Source organism: Xiphias gladius, chromosome 14, assembly GCF_016859285.1.
Source record: "Xiphias gladius isolate SHS-SW01 ecotype Sanya breed wild chromosome 14, ASM1685928v1, whole genome shotgun sequence".
In the NCBI taxonomy this organism is placed as follows: domain Eukaryota; kingdom Metazoa; phylum Chordata; class Actinopteri; order Istiophoriformes; family Xiphiidae; genus Xiphias; species Xiphias gladius.
Genome location: NC_053413.1, coordinates 1,041,477 through 1,057,340, shown reverse-complemented (window position 1 = coordinate 1,057,340; position 15,864 = coordinate 1,041,477). Strand labels below are relative to the sequence as shown.

At 38.2% G+C, this 15,864-nt stretch overlaps 1 protein-coding gene across 6 annotated transcripts in view; it reads right to left on the bottom strand.

The window, feature by feature from the left end:
• The window catches only part of LOC120799354 (E3 ubiquitin-protein ligase RNF31), a 68,508-nt gene extending 56,495 nt beyond the window's left edge, over positions 1–12,013 (bottom strand). For 3 of the 6 annotated variants that reach the window (XR_005708818.1, XM_040144465.1, XM_040144466.1), the window contains exon 1: positions 11,768–12,013. The gene's annotated coding sequence lies outside the window, so the exon portion shown is untranslated. Of the gene's footprint in view, positions 1–9,880; positions 10,233–10,334; positions 10,418–10,513; positions 10,905–11,767 lie in introns of those variants that run through there. The other 3 variants (XR_005708820.1, XR_005708819.1, XR_005708821.1) reach the window with 3 other exon arrangements.
• Between the last annotated feature and the right edge of the window lie 3,851 nt (positions 12,014–15,864).

The following is a 15,864-nucleotide window of genomic DNA, read 5'->3' as shown; positions in this document are numbered from 1 at the left end:
TCTGCCTGACTCTCTCTCTCGTGCACTTGGATCCACACACACCTGCCTTTACAGGGTTTTCTCTACCATAGAGAGGAATGTTTTTTCAGAGCACCTAAAGCCCAATGAGTGTAAAAAGGCACTTAGGCAACATATCAGAATTAATGTAAAAATAACAGAGCTCTATAGGCTGACCATTTAAAAAAAAAAAAAAAAACACAGAGGTGGCTTGATCTCAAACGGAAAGGTAAGCTGGCAACAGGAAAGACCTGCCAATCAACAATCAGTGTCTGGATGAACTTTTGTGTGATTAGAGTGTAACAGATGATCATTGCCAAGCTAATCAAACAGCTGATTGTATATTTCTCTGTACTGTCAACTTGGGATGGCAGATACAACCAATCAACACACATAAGCAAGTTGCAAGCCATTGATACAGTAAGCCTCAAAAAAGAATAAATGAAGCATTAACATTTTTTTGTTTGGGAGTAATTCTTGTGGATGATAGCAATAGTGACAACAGACAGAAAAAATACAACTAATGTAGCCTATTTTACAACTAAAGAAATTGTTATCCTAGCTAACTTACGTAGACATTCATGTACTGAATTAAGTTACATTAGCCAGTGAAGCTAGTTAATTGATGTTAGATAAAGATACCTCAACTGAACTAATATTAGTATCTTGGCTTGGTTGCTAAACAAAGTTAGGCTGTGTTCAGACATGTCTTTTCAAATGAAAACCGGTGGTCAAAGCATTTTTCCAGATTAAAGAAAAAACGTTAGGTTACAGGCTAGTTTTGCTAGCAACTGAAATAAACACAAAGACCAACCAGTAACTCTGAGGACATGTCCAGTTTTACTCCACAAATGAATATTAATGATGTAGTTTAATTGTCATGTCATGTATTTCACTTTGCTCTGATCGGAACATGATAAGTTTCTCCGCTACCTTCTCCAAATTTTACACCTGACATGTTTTGCTGCTCCTCTTGTGACTGGTCAGATGTACAAGTTAAGGTAATACACATATATTTTCATTGTATTCTCAAACATGTTATTTGATGAAATTAATAGACTTTTGCCTATAAGTTCAGTAAGTGTTGCCAGTTTTCTTTCACAAATATGGTAAAAATAATGTTTGAAAACAATGTGGAAAAAATTTAAAATAACCTAAAATTTTCTTCGTATATTCAAACCACAAACCATCATCACCCCCCGGAACCCAGACAGCACCTTTAACCCACTGAAAACCTAGGGAGAACTCTGTAATGTATTTATTTTTTAGTCTGGTTAAAATATTGTTAAAATGCTTGTTGCAATTCCCAAGAATCCAAGGCAACATCTTCAGATGTTTTAATTTGTCTGACCCACAGTCCAAAACTCAAAGACATTGTTTTATAATGATATGAAACAGATATGCAGCACATCTTACACTCGAGAAGCTGCAAACAGAGAGTAGTTGACTTTTTTAACTTTTATTTTATGGTAGTGGTACAACGATTTTCTATATTGCTCTTCTTTGGAAGCTGAAAACATTGCATTGTAGTTTACATGTCATGTTACTTCCCGTATAAATTTCACTAACCTGAATCTTGATATGCCAACATCAAAGCATTTGTTAAAATAAATCAGAGTTACAGGCATTTTGCAAAGCAGACATTTTGACTTCTCATAGCAGCAAAGGAAGAGTTGGAACAAATAATAAATGATGGCTGACTTCAAGCAATTACTGCAATGCAGCAGTTAAAAATGTTGTTAGTTACACCTGTGTGTGACACTTCAAAATTTCTGCTGTGGAAAGTCATTTCACATTTTCCCCCTGCTCATTTCAGTGCTGCAGACCCACTTAACAGCCGGGTTGGAAAGTAACACAGTGCATTTACTCAAGCAATGTACATACACCGATCAGCCACAACATAAAAGCCACCTGTGTAATATTGTGTAGGTCCCCCTCGTGCCACGAAAACAGCTCTGACCTGTCAAGGCATGGACTCTACATGACCCTTGAAGGAGTCCTTTTGGTATCAGGCATCAAGACGTTAGCAGCAGGTCCTTTAAGTCCCTTAAATTGCGAGGTGGGGCCTCCATGGATTGGACTTTCCAGCACATCCCACAGATGCTCTACCAGATTGAGATCTGAGGAATTTGGAGGCCAAGTCAACAACTTGAACTCTTTGTCACATTCCTCAAACAATTTTTAACAATTTTGCAGTGTGGCAGGGCACATTATCCTGCAGGAGCTTTTCCAGGCTCAAATTCAAGCTGAGCAGGTACCATCCTTATCATGAATCCCAAGGAATTTCCAAAAGGACAATAATAAAAAGTAATGATTTAGGAGATGTCACCTCATGCATTTTTTCACAATTTCAAGGCATTTTAAAGACTAAATGAAATTATTAATTGAAAGAATAATCAACAGATCAATATCTTTCAAAATAATATTTTCTTTCAGCCCCAAAACAAACCTTTGCTCCCTTTGTGTCACATTTATTCCTCAAATTCACTTTAAGTGTCTCTAGAATTTTTTAAATCTGTACAAGTTGAATATTTTTCCAGGTGATATTAGGCTGAATGAGAATAAATTTTATTGTATTTAGTTTATGCCTTTGTCATTCTTACAAAATTCTGTCTGATTATTTTACAGTGAGGAAAGACAAACTATGCCCCAATGTCCACAACAAAGGACTACGTTTTTGAAGGAAAAAAATGACTCTGTTGTTATCTAATAACATCTGAAATACACAAACTTTAATTATTTCAGGTCTCAGGATGATTTGAAGTTTAAAATATCTTTAGGGAAGATGAATAAAAAGTGACATTAAAATCACATAAACGTTGGATTTATGTTAATACATTCCCAATGACTTGGCAACTGAATACCCTCACCTTGACTCCTCGTCCAATCATGCACTCCGACTCTGATCCTCTCCATCAACGTTACCTTCCACTTCTTGTGGTTGTGCACTACTTTCAGACCTGACAAATTTAATGCATCTCATCAGAAACCAGAATTATTACTTTTTTAACTGCCAGTAATAATCAGATGAGGTCGGGGTGGGACTGGGAATGAAATTCAGCCCTGAACTTATGGGGCGGGAATTGCTGATGATACTAGCCATATCTGCAAAGCTCAAAACATTACACTCATTGAATCGAACGTTAATTTAGGAAACCCATTTAAGAAATTGGACATGCTTGGCAATATTCACCTGTTTGAACAGCCAGGAAGTATCAGGCCATCACCGCCTGACACATTCCTGCTATAGGAAAAAAACAGACGCTCTTAGTTTGGAGGAAATTGCACCTCTTTTCTTCCTCTTGTGCAGTTTTGGCTATACGTTTACCGGTGCGCTGTACTGATCACGATACACCACCACCACATGCAACCCTTGTTAGAAAATTGTGTTTTCCATGACGATACTTGATCCTTGGACATACTTGGTCTGCAAGATCGTTTAAGTAGGTGGTACATTTTCCAAGTAACATCCACATGAATGCCAGGACAAAAGGTTTCCCAGCCAAACATTGCCCAGAGCATCACACTGCTACCACCGGCTTGCCTTTTTCCCATAGTGCATCCTGTTGCCATCACTTTCCTAGGTAAACAACACACATGCACCCGGATGTCCACATTAAAAGAAAACGTGATTCATCAGACCAGGCCACCTTCTTCCATTGCTCCATTGTCCTGTTCTGACACTCACATGCCCATTGTGGGCGCTTTTGGCAGTGGACAGGGGTTAGCATGGGCACACTGACCAGCTTGCTTCTACTTAGCCCCATCCGCTGTGATGCACTGTGTGTTCTGACATCTATCTGTCATAGCAAGCATCAAGATTTTCAGTTGGGCTATATTCAACCAAAGAAAATCATGGTCGACTCAAATCGTACCAACTCCTCAACTAATTGATTGGTCGCGTAGAAAAAGAAATGCATGTTATCTCTAGATTAACAAAATTGGAGTGCACACTACCTGGTAGCCTTATTAGCCTAAATGAATTATAAATAAACATAAAAAGCTAGTATTTGCAGCATATTAAAATCATTTTAACCTAATTATTTCATACTGAAATGATAACAACAGACTAAGACCCGACCAGCGTCCCCCTGCCCATATTCATATGATTTCCAAAAATACAACTATATCAACTGATGATCCCAGCACAGCAACTATTGACGAATATACACTCAAAGCCTCAAGCATTAAACACGAAAGTTGACGGAGCATCCTAACACAGATAAGTTAGCCTACGGTTTTTAGATGATATGCCATGTTGGTTGTTGAGCTGTAATATGCAAACTGCTGTTTGCAGAGTTTACATTCAACTTTTTTGTCATCCATTTTCACAAAATGCAGCCACACTGACGACTTCTTTAACATGGTGTCAATTAGTCTGGAGCTGACTCGAAGTAAACGTTCATAAACGTTAAATAAGTTAGACCTAGAAGTCTCCCTTAGACTTGGTGAGTTCAAAGCTGGGAAAACAGGGGGTGTGTTGATAGTCTGTCCCTCCTGCCACCGCAGTAAGTAATGGAGCCCTTGTTTTTAGCAATTTGTACTACAGTAGCTCTTCTGTGGGATTGGACCACACGCGCCAGCCTTTGCTCCGCACACGCATCAGTGGGCCTTGAGCGCCCATGACCCTGTCCTCCGGTTCACCATTTGTCCTTCCTTGGACCACTTGTAGCAGACATAAACCAGAGACATCATTAATTTAACCTACTCAGAGATTATGGACAAAATAGGGCTTGCACTTCCCGCCCTCTTGCACTCAAACCACCCTTCGGACAGGAAACAGAAACAAACGAGCAGTATTCAAAAAACAGACCAGCTGTAAGCCATGTCAGACAGATGTAGGACTGACCCTCAGGTCAAAAGGACACAAAGCAAATGATTAAATGGATTTAACAAGCGAGACCCCACGGAGTGGAACTGAGTTCATTCCATCACAACTGGACTCATCTTTGATCAATATCTGATTGTCGCTTCTCAACAAGGAAGGTAAAATAAAAGTACTGTAATTACCAGCAATGTGTGAAACCTCCTGTTTACATCATGAACCCACTGGAATAACATGCATGGACTCTACAATCTTCCCCCCTCTCCCTCTTCACCTCCTTAGGGGTCCCAAATGGTAGACCCACACACACACAGACCCCTGCCATAACTACACCACATTCCAATCATGACTGAAAACTGAAAACATCTTCATCCTTTGAACACATATCTAAAATAATGGAAACTAACATGTCCAACTATTCTGTAACTTGGTTAATGTTATTCTTCAAATGTTTACAGGTAGTTTGATGCATATCAAGTTTCTAGGCCTTAGGACAGCTGAAATGTGTGTTGCAAGATCTAAAGCAATCGCTACCATGTAACTGTACTGCCACCTAGTAGCTATGTCTAACTAAGTATCTTCCATATAATAAAATAGTCTTCAGACAATGTTTTCTTATTTTATTGTGTGATTATTATTATTATTGATCTACTAATTTATTGATTATGCTAGAAATTGTTAATCCTTTGTGTTTAGTTAGTTAGCTACTTGATTGTGTTGAAGGTTTGTGAACAATGTACTGAAGTGGAATCCCCAATTATATGGTTCTATGCTAGTAGACAATAGTTAATCGATTTTCTTTATTTTGAGCCCAGTCATCTGTGTATGTGTCTTTGACGTAGAGATCTAACATCCATTAAATTGGGAAGTCATGGATTCTGATATTTGACTGATGAATTTGACTTGTCAATTAATTTGAGTAATCGATTTTCTGCAAAAAGTAGGTGGTGCCCCTATGAGTGCTTACTTAATAATTCTGATCAAAACGCTACACACTTTTGGTAGGCGCTAACCACTGCATGCCGGGCAAACCCCACAAGACTTGCCGTTTTGGAGACGCTCTGACCCAGTAGTCTTGCCATCACAATTTGGCCCTTGTCATAGTCACTTGGATACTTATACGACCCCATTTTTCCTGCTTCTAACACATCAACTGACTGTTCACTTGCTGCCTAATATAACCTACCCATTGATAGGTGCTAGTGCAATGAGAGGTTGCTACGGACAATTTTTATTAAATACAATATATGTGAGATTAGTTTTACCTCAGTAAAACTTGTAATGCTGTAATGTCATCTCAACATGTGAGTGCCATGTAACGTTACTATAGGGGTCATTCCATACCAACTCACCTAGGGCCTCCCAGTGCATGTCATGGATTTTCTTGAAAAAAATGAATGTAAAAACCTCTATTAAATTCATGGGATCATGCAAAATCCCTATAGTCCTACTCCAGATACTATTTTAGTTATGATTTTTTGAAGTTTGGCATGTGGAGCTAATTATAACATTTCTGCCATCTTTTGTAAGCCTCAGTTATTGTTTATTTTTCACTGGATTGGGTTGAAATTTGTACTCAACCTTCAACACTGGGGATAATTTGCAACATGTATTCATGCAAATAGTTGTTGCTGATTGTTTTAAAAAATTTTTTTACACAAAGAAAGAATCTTTCATTTTCAAAAATCCATATCGCCACTACTTTTCACTTTCTTCCAACCAAATTTTGTTTCTGTGTAGTATTAATAGAGTTGTAATTTGAGTTGTAAAGTAATATAGTTGTAAAGTGCTAATTATAGCTTTGGAGCTGAAAACCCCACATTTTAAGATATTTTGACCGTATTTTGACCGTAGATTTTTCAAAGATTTTTCTTGAACCTTTTTTATGAGGAAGTGCTAATATTCATTGCAGATATTAAAAAATAATGCAATATGTTTTTGAAAATAACAAAATTTTTCGTACTTTTCAATGGCTGTAGTATTACATTCAGTGGTTTTATTTCATAAGTCGTTATTTGTACTATGTTTACTTTAAGGTTTTCTATCTCTTTGTGATACCTATTGAACCTGTTTTTCATTGGGTTCAGGAAATTTGTCTGCCACTTTGATTGGGTATCGTAAACCGGAGACTGACAAAACACATGGCAGTTTCCTTGTGGGTGAATGACATCAGGTTAATTTACTGTTCCTCGGTCAGGCTTTAGGCCTATACATAGTTAACGGTAGGTTCAGAGGGGACTCTTTAGGCAGATTCACATACACCTCAGCTCTTGGATGTAGTGTAGTAGACAATGCAATCACTGACATGGACACATCCACTATCAGTGCATTCACTGATAGACAGCAATCCCCCCTTTCAGACCACAACCAAATAAATGTGTTCTTTAAACACTCAGCTCAAATGAGTGTCAAAAGAGGGAGCCCAGTAAGCATTATAAATTAAATCCTTATTACTTACTGGTGTAAACAAGGCAACTCATGATAATAATATGATATTTCATAAGGCAGCTATTAAAGCTGGCTTTATAAAACGAAAACAGACGCCTGATAAAAGGCAAAACATTGATAAATGGTTTGATCAAGAATGCAAGATGATCATAAAAGACCAGAGAAAAATATCAAATTAAAAGCACTGCCAACCACACAGCCCAGCCTTACGGATCAGGTACAATGAAATTTTAAATAAATATAAATGTACAATTAGGAACAAAAAAACAAATTCTAACCACATGAAACTTGAAGATACTGAGAATGCCAAAAAGATTTTTGGGATATGTGGAACTTCAACACAAAGCAACCAAAAGCATTATCCATCCAAAATGGTGACATCTGTAGAGCACATTTTGAAAATGTGTACAAAGACATACCAATGAATCAAATTATTTCAGATCAATATATTACAAAAGAAAAACTCCAAACATTAGAAGAAACAATTACGGACAACCAAAACCCCCTTAATTTCCCAGTTACTTGGGAAGAATTGACCACACAGATGTGTGACTGGTGATCCACTCCAGTCCAGCAGGTGGCGGTAATGCAAAAGACTATACAACAACAATTACGCCATATAAAGGGACAGACAGGCAGCATTCATGCTGCTGTTGATCGTGATCTACTGCTATGCAAATGTAAATTATTGAGTCAATGCTGGAAAACAGACGAGCACTAGTAGCAAAGCGTATTCAAAACACCCGAAATGCTAGACTTAAATTACGTTGTTATGTCCCGTCTAGGGCTCGCTGCCACACAGCATGAGAGTAACCCATCCTCCCCAAGTCCCAAGTAGCCACAGAAAAAGCTTACTGGTAGTTGATAACTATTGTCTTTATTTACAAGAGGCTTTCCAATTTTCAGAGAGTAAGAATTCTGCTTCAAGGTGGACAAAGACCAAAATAACAAACAAACCAATCTTTCTAGAAAAGCAGACAAAGGTAACCTAACCAAAAAAAAAAAAAAATCAACAAAAACCAAATTACAATACCTTACCAAACTAAGAAACATAAACACGAGAAAACATGATCAAAAGAAATGGCAGCAAACCCCTACCAACTCATAAGGACAGAGAAGGCATCAACATGACAAAAGTATAAATATACAAACAATAGCGTGGCCGGTTAAGACCGGAGGGAGATGAATATTTCCCCCTGTAGCATGGCCGCGCCATCTTGGGTTGTTATATTGAACCTTTTCATCTGAAAGGAACCAATCAGCTGCGGCATCTGGTGTAGTCTGCCAATCACCCCCTCATCCTGTCGAACTCCTATCTGCATACATACACATATTCTCACCTGACGCACATCACGCCGACTTTTAGACCGACAGACGACAAATATACACAACCAAAACACAACCGCAGTCATATCATAAGGATTTTATGAGCTATGTCGGATTAATCGTGAGATAACTGAGATGTACTCCCGCCATCGGGCACAAAGAACAAGGATAGTAAGACGCTAAAATATCAAGTAATTCACAATTGTGAATAATGTTTCTGTAAACTATATCGACTTATGTTTCGCACCTTTGTGTGTGTCAAAGATATGCAAGTATTACAGAATGTGTTGTGTTTTGCCATCTGTTTGGGTATACAATAGAGCAATGGAGTGGTGGGAAACCATGGTACCAATTTCAACCGAGGCGCAATGGATGAAGAATTTTCGGATGTCTAAGGAAACATTTCTGTACTTCTGCTGTCGATCGCAACCACAACTGGGGAGAAGTGACACAAACTACCGCTACTGTGTAACCATTCAAAAAAAGAATTGCCATTGCAGTGTAGAAACTTGTAACCAACTCAGAGTACAGGAGCATATCTCATTTATTTAGAGTCGGCATTATTATGGTGTGTCACTGTGTTCACGATTCTGCTCCTTAGTTGACAAGATGCTCATGGCGGAACTTATTCAGCTACCAAACAGTGAAAAGTTAAAATAAATGGTGACATTTTGAGCGCAGATGGGGGTAGCCACAGTGTATAGATTAAATTGATGGATCGTACATCCCCATTCTTGGTACAGAGGAATGCCAAAAAGATTATCTCAACCGCATGGGCTGGCATTGGATCATCCTGCAGGCTGTTGTGAATGGAAAGGGGTCTCTTTTGGAATGTTTTTTTTTTTTTCCTCCACTGTAGAGGCTGAGGGGCTAGACGCACATACAGGTCTAACGAAGTTTCTGAACACATTTTAAAAGTTTTAGAAGTTTATAGATTGGAAATAAAATAGTCTCTACTGGCTCAAATACATTGTACTTTGTTTTTGTCTGTGAAAAGATTACACCGATACACCATTTATTTTTATCAATAAAAAGTGTACTATATGTAAAATGTGTTGTTACATATAGTAGTATAAACTTATGGAATAGTTTAAGTGTTGAATATTTTATAACATCTGACCAGCCCTTGATGAGCAATGCAAGACAACATTTACAAGAAATAAAGGGGCAAATTTAAAGCTAGAAGACTCTGCAATGGCTAAAGTCACTATAGAAATGATTAGGTACTCGATACCAAGAAAGTTTCATTTTACTTTTTTTTTTTTTTATTGACATATGGTTCCACTATGAATTAACAAAATATAAATGTACAAGTGCAAAATACTGTACGATGTGCAAGGCAATATGCAAAATACAAGTTAGAAAAATTACGGGGGGAAGGGACAATCTTCATTTAAATGGTGGGGCAGAAGTTCTTTTTGTCTCAGCGACTTGGCAAGCTGGCCAAGTACAGAATTAACCCCTGCTGAAATCTCTCTGGAGGGGTCTGGTAAAGCCAGCTTCAGCCTCGGCCTGACTCTCCAGTAGCAGCTGCATATACTGGTCCCACTGCTCCTGTGCTCACTGTTGGATGGCCTGGTTTGCATCATCCATGTCCCTCAGCACATTGAGGAAGTCTGCATCTCTTTCCTCTTTTCTAAGTTGAAAAACAAAATCAAAACACACGACAATAAATAACTACACAAACACAGTTTGAAGTAGCAATACTATTTTCCTAACTAGGCAAAATGATCTATACTTCAACGTTTTTGCACTTCAGCTGGAGACATGGGACAAGGGCTGCTGATGCTCTCAGTGGAAAACATCTTCAACAAGCTTCATCTGAAATACACATTGAAAAAAGTAAACCTTTACGTTTTATCTCACTATGACAACAATAACACAATATAATTTTGTACCATGGGTGATTTGATTTACCTTTAACCGACTGGTCAACTGGTCGTCCGTTTCTTCCACCATGTCTCCAATCAATTAAGTAGTCGAGTCTTTCACTGCTGCTGCGCCAGATAAGGCTGGCCAGTGAGCTAGCAACGCATGAAGTCGGTCGAACCACTTGCTGGTCCGCCGGTCAGAGTTGTAGTGGTCTTTGATTTTTTTTGTAGTCTTGTTTTCGTTTTTTAAGCTTCCCCCAGCACTGTTTCGCAGTGTGAATAATGTTCAGTTCACTTAACTTGCAGGAGATTTTTTCATATGTATATATATATAGCAAGCCATCGTTTCAGATTCCCTCTGGATATCCTCTTCAGCATAAATACTCAATAAGGCTTGGACTTCCTCATCGGTCCATCTGTCGTGTTTTCATCTGTAACTCCATGTTGATGTGTACAATGAAAACTATATATGCAGCTAAAGACTTTTATAAATTGTGGCTGAAATAAAATGTTGAAGAACTCGATCAAGTAAGCCCCACCCCAAAAGTCCCTAAGCAGGGACATTTTGTGGGGTACATGCACTTCCTCCTAAAATGTAAATCATTCAGTGAAATAAGGAACATTTACTTTAACCAATTCAATTCTGTAATTCCAACTTTCAATAAAGTAAATGACATCTCAAAATCAAAAACGCCCCCAGGAGAAGGAGACGGGATATCTTGTTGCCTGATATATATCAACATGCCACAACCTGAGCGACAGTGAATGAGCTACACACACACACACACACACACACACACACGCGCGCGCCCATAATAGACTGTAAATATGAATATATAATTAATATATATACACATATATACATATATAGATCTTGTTGCTGTTTTACTGTTATTTTTTTTGCCTAAATTGTATTTTGATGCTTTAGCACCATTGTTTTTGAAACTTCCCTGGCAATAAAGCACCTTTGAATTTGAATTTATAGGATTTTGCTAGTCCCGTGAATTGAATAGGTTTTCACATAACTTTTTTTTTTAAAAGAAAGTCCTTAACATGAACTGGGGAAAGTTCTGAATTCTGGGTGAGTTGGGATGGAATTACCCATAGGCTAATGTTACTTCCCTATGCAGCAGGTTAAATGACCAGAGACACGTTGAAATAATTATTAAAATGCTTCGAAACAATGCATAAGTGTAACCTATCAAGCGATACAGCTATGTTCATTGGGTATCCCTATAGAAGTCTGCACTGTGACCAAGTGACTATGGAGGTTTCGATTGATGCTGGTGTGGTTGCTTACCTCTCTATCAAAACAGCGGTGAAATCCCAGGGCTGCTCCTCGCGGTCCTCCGTCAGCACGTTTTATTCATTCACACCAAGCTGCAGACCACGGTCATGTTAGGCAGTCCGTGTTACAGCAGTAATGTCTACCACAAAATGGTGCTGAATAATGTCCAGTGTATAATCCCGTTGAAAACGCACTGTGTGCTCTCCTCGGGCTAGGGCAAAACATGGACGCAGCTTCGGTAACGTCGTCAACCATATGTTTATTTATTTAATTTATTTTTTTTTTTCTTCTTCTTCTTCTCCTCCTCCTTTGGTTTTTCAGAGCCGTTCGCAACCAACGTAGTGGGTGCTTTACCGCCACCTTCTGCTCCAGAGTGTGGACCAGAGATTAAATCCTACCCATTAATCCAGTCTGTTTTATAACCTAAAAGAAAACTTTCTGCCCAACACAATTGGCAGGTTCAATAAAGAATGTCTTTCTCAGTTCTTCCTTCATATGTCTTTCTTGGTCATACTTACTCCAATCTTTGATTGCATGAGTTATTGTCTCCTCAACGTGACAGTGCTCACATAAACCAGTTGGATGCTTCCCTATTATTCTGAACGTGCTGTTTCAAGTGGAATGACCTAGCCTTATTCTGTTGCAAATGATGTATTCTTTTCTTGACTTTGATGTTTAAACTCTATACACTTAGGTCCATAAGTATTTGGACAGTGACACAATTTTCATAATTTTTCATGTATCAGCTCAGCCAACTTGGGTCCTCTAGAAGCATGATCCACCAGATTTTGATCAGTGTCAATATAGTGCCACTACGCTTGTTCACTTGCTTCTCTGACTCTTTGGACTTGATTTGCAATGAAAACTTGAAACTTACCTGCTTCATTATTAATGTAGGCCAAGACTACCTGCAAATCTGTCCAAAAATACTCTTACTCCAGCTCCTCCTTTAGCATACTGCTGACTGCTGAGGAGACCATGGCAGCCATTAACTCAAGTCTTGGTATGGTTACAACTTTTGTGGGTGCAACCCCTGCCTTACCTGTGACTAAGGAGCAATGCACTTTGTCCTCTCTGTACACTCAGATAAAAGAGCACTGACCATACCCATAGCTACTTGAATCCGAAAAGTAATGCAGTTCAATTCTCTGGACCTTCCTTTGGTTTTCAGGAACAAAGCATCATGGAATCTGGATTGCAGATTCTTTCGATCATTCAGCCAGCTTTCCCATTGTCGCTTTACTTCAGTAGTTCGTCCCATCCAATGCCCTTTCAGCACATTTCCTATAGTACGTTCTTTCCCAGTAGGAGAAAGTAAGTTAAGAAGCCTAGTGGGTCAAACACAGAAGCTACAGTCGAAAGGATTCCCCACTGTGTTGCTGGTGTCTCATCCAGGCTGACGTTAAAGGAGAAGGTGTCACTCTACTTTGCTCCCAATATGGTCTTGACTGAGAGTGGCAAGATGGTAAAGCTTTGTGAGGAAAATCCAATAACTTTAAGCCCACTAACTCTTATACTCTGAACAATGGAATCTTTTCCCATCATAGTGGTAAGATTTAACTTCACTGGATCTAATTCTGCCCCCATCTTCTCACATACCTCTTGGTCTACAAAAGTGTTGCTGCTCTGTGTATCAAGTAGGGCATACGCAAAGATTTGTATTTCAGGGGAAGTGGTCTAAGAAATACATACAGGCACTATCATAGATGTGCTCCCACCATTGCCTCTATTTACACTAGAAAGAAAGGAAGATGTGTTTTCTTCCGTTTGCTTAGCATGAGAAAATGTGTCTGCTGCAGCAGAAGGATGTCTTCATGAAGTGGTGTTGGATGATGTTTTTTACATATGCCACAAGCAGCTTTGCTCTTGCAGTCCTTTGAATTGTGTCCTCTGCTAAGAAGGCCCAAGCACAGGTAATTGTCCAATATGAACCCTCTCTTGTCTTCGATGGGCTGATTGGCGAATGTCTGGCATTTGTTGATGGAGTGGCTATCTGCACAGAGAATGCATGTGACTGAGTTGGAAGATGAAAACGAAGTGTTTACTTTTTTTCGATCCATTTGAATCCTTTGAGCTGTTGTGGTGAACACATCCTTTGGGCTCTTTACATCTCTAGCTGGCTTTTCTACAATAGGCTTAAAGGCATGAAAGGATGTTATAGGATTGCATGTTTTTTCTGCTCGTGCCACAAAATTTAAATTAGGGTAATCCTCTGTTTGTCGCAACTGCTCTATAACATGACGACCAAAGCCCTTTGATATATGGCATGGCAAAATCACTTAATTGCCTCAGTTTAATTGAATCTCTTGAGCCAATCTTTGGCCAGTTATTCATTTTTTTCTCTAAATGCACGCTGGATTACAAAGGGGGGGGCATGCTGAGCATTTAAAGCCTCTCATTCTTAGTCGTAAGCATCATCCTTTCTGTAGAAGCGTCCTTCCAATACAGATTGTGCCTCACCACCGATGTATTTTTGTAGGTAGAACAACCTATCAGCTGGATTTGTGCATCACCTTTCTATCAGTGCCTTGAAACTATTGCTCAACTGTAAGAACCTAAGTGGGGAGACTGTGGACTCGGGTGCAGGAAGTCTGGTGAGAACCATTGTGTCATGCAGGGCTTGTACTAACAATGCTTCATTGTCAGTATTGTCTAACCCAAGGGCTGTAGATGGAAAAATTGTCTTGCTTGGAACAGACCACTCCCTACAGGATAGAAATGTGTCATCATAAAATGAAGGAATAACAGAACCGCCACTAGAATACCTGACTATAGAGGTGAACCATTCAGATTTTCACAATTAATGTATCCCCGATCTGTATATTTCATGCACTTCTTGCATGTAATATACTGTAAGTCAAACCAATAAACCTTCAATATCAAACATTAACTTGTCAGTGTTCCCCATCAAATGTTTCTTAATATGAATCAATTTGACAGTTAATGTCCAGTATAATTAATGTTCACACATGTAAATCTTAAAATGTAATATCTAACAAGATAACAAATATATATTGTTTGTTTTAAACCTTTTTAAAATAAACAAACACAATTTTGTAAAGGCCATGAAAAAATGTACGGTAATACCCTGCCTATTTATCAAAGGTCAGATATTCGATCGGCTGATTGGCTGAATAACAGTTCTGTGATGGGTATCAGAAATGAAACAATGGTACTAGGGCAACCCTTTTTTGTAACCATGTAAATACCTTGAAATAAATACCTTTTTTTTTAACCCAGTTTAGATTAAACCAAGCCCACTTCTGTATTGATTAGGATTAGGGATAGGGCTTTGGTTGTTTAGCCCAGGCTTTCGTAATATGGAAGTGAGCATGGTTTCATATAAACAGGGTTGGAAAAATGACGGATGTATTTCTGAAAGGACATGTCATGACTTTTATTTATGTATGTATCAGTTTTAGCTTGGAAATTACATTTACTGATCATCAGTTATAAATGGTTGAAATGCAAATTTATGATATGTAGATATCTTGTTGTATAGTGGCAATTTATAGCTAAATATGTTTCTTTTTATACCGTAGAAATTACATAAAATCCAATTCTGCATCTCTTCTCTTGTATATTTACCATAATAAATAACCTATTACTCTGGTTTGAATATTATAAATATCATTTCCTGATATCTTTACATAGATTATGGTCCTAAATACTATACTAGTCATAATTTTTATCAGCTTTATGAGATCAATCAAAATTATATACAATTCCTTCCAATCTAAGAAAAAAAATATTGTATATATTATAGATATTTTATAGATATTTTAAACTAAATCAAAATTACCTTTTTGTTTTCCAGTGTCCATTTCATCAGTTCCTCCATCTTCTTCCGAGTAGATTGGACACCACGTCCATTCCGTAACCACGATTTTATAAATCCACCACAGAGGATGTGAATCCAGGCCTTAGCGGTTGTTATGGCCCTGGTTAAGACTTAATGATCTCTAAAATCTTGATGATTATTACTAAAAAATAAAATATGACAAATGTAGGCACTGTTGTCTATGTTTGAATAAACAGGTTAATATGCAATTTGTATCAAGTTAGTAACCTTATGTTAGAAAATCAAAATGATCTTTTTAAAGAGCTTC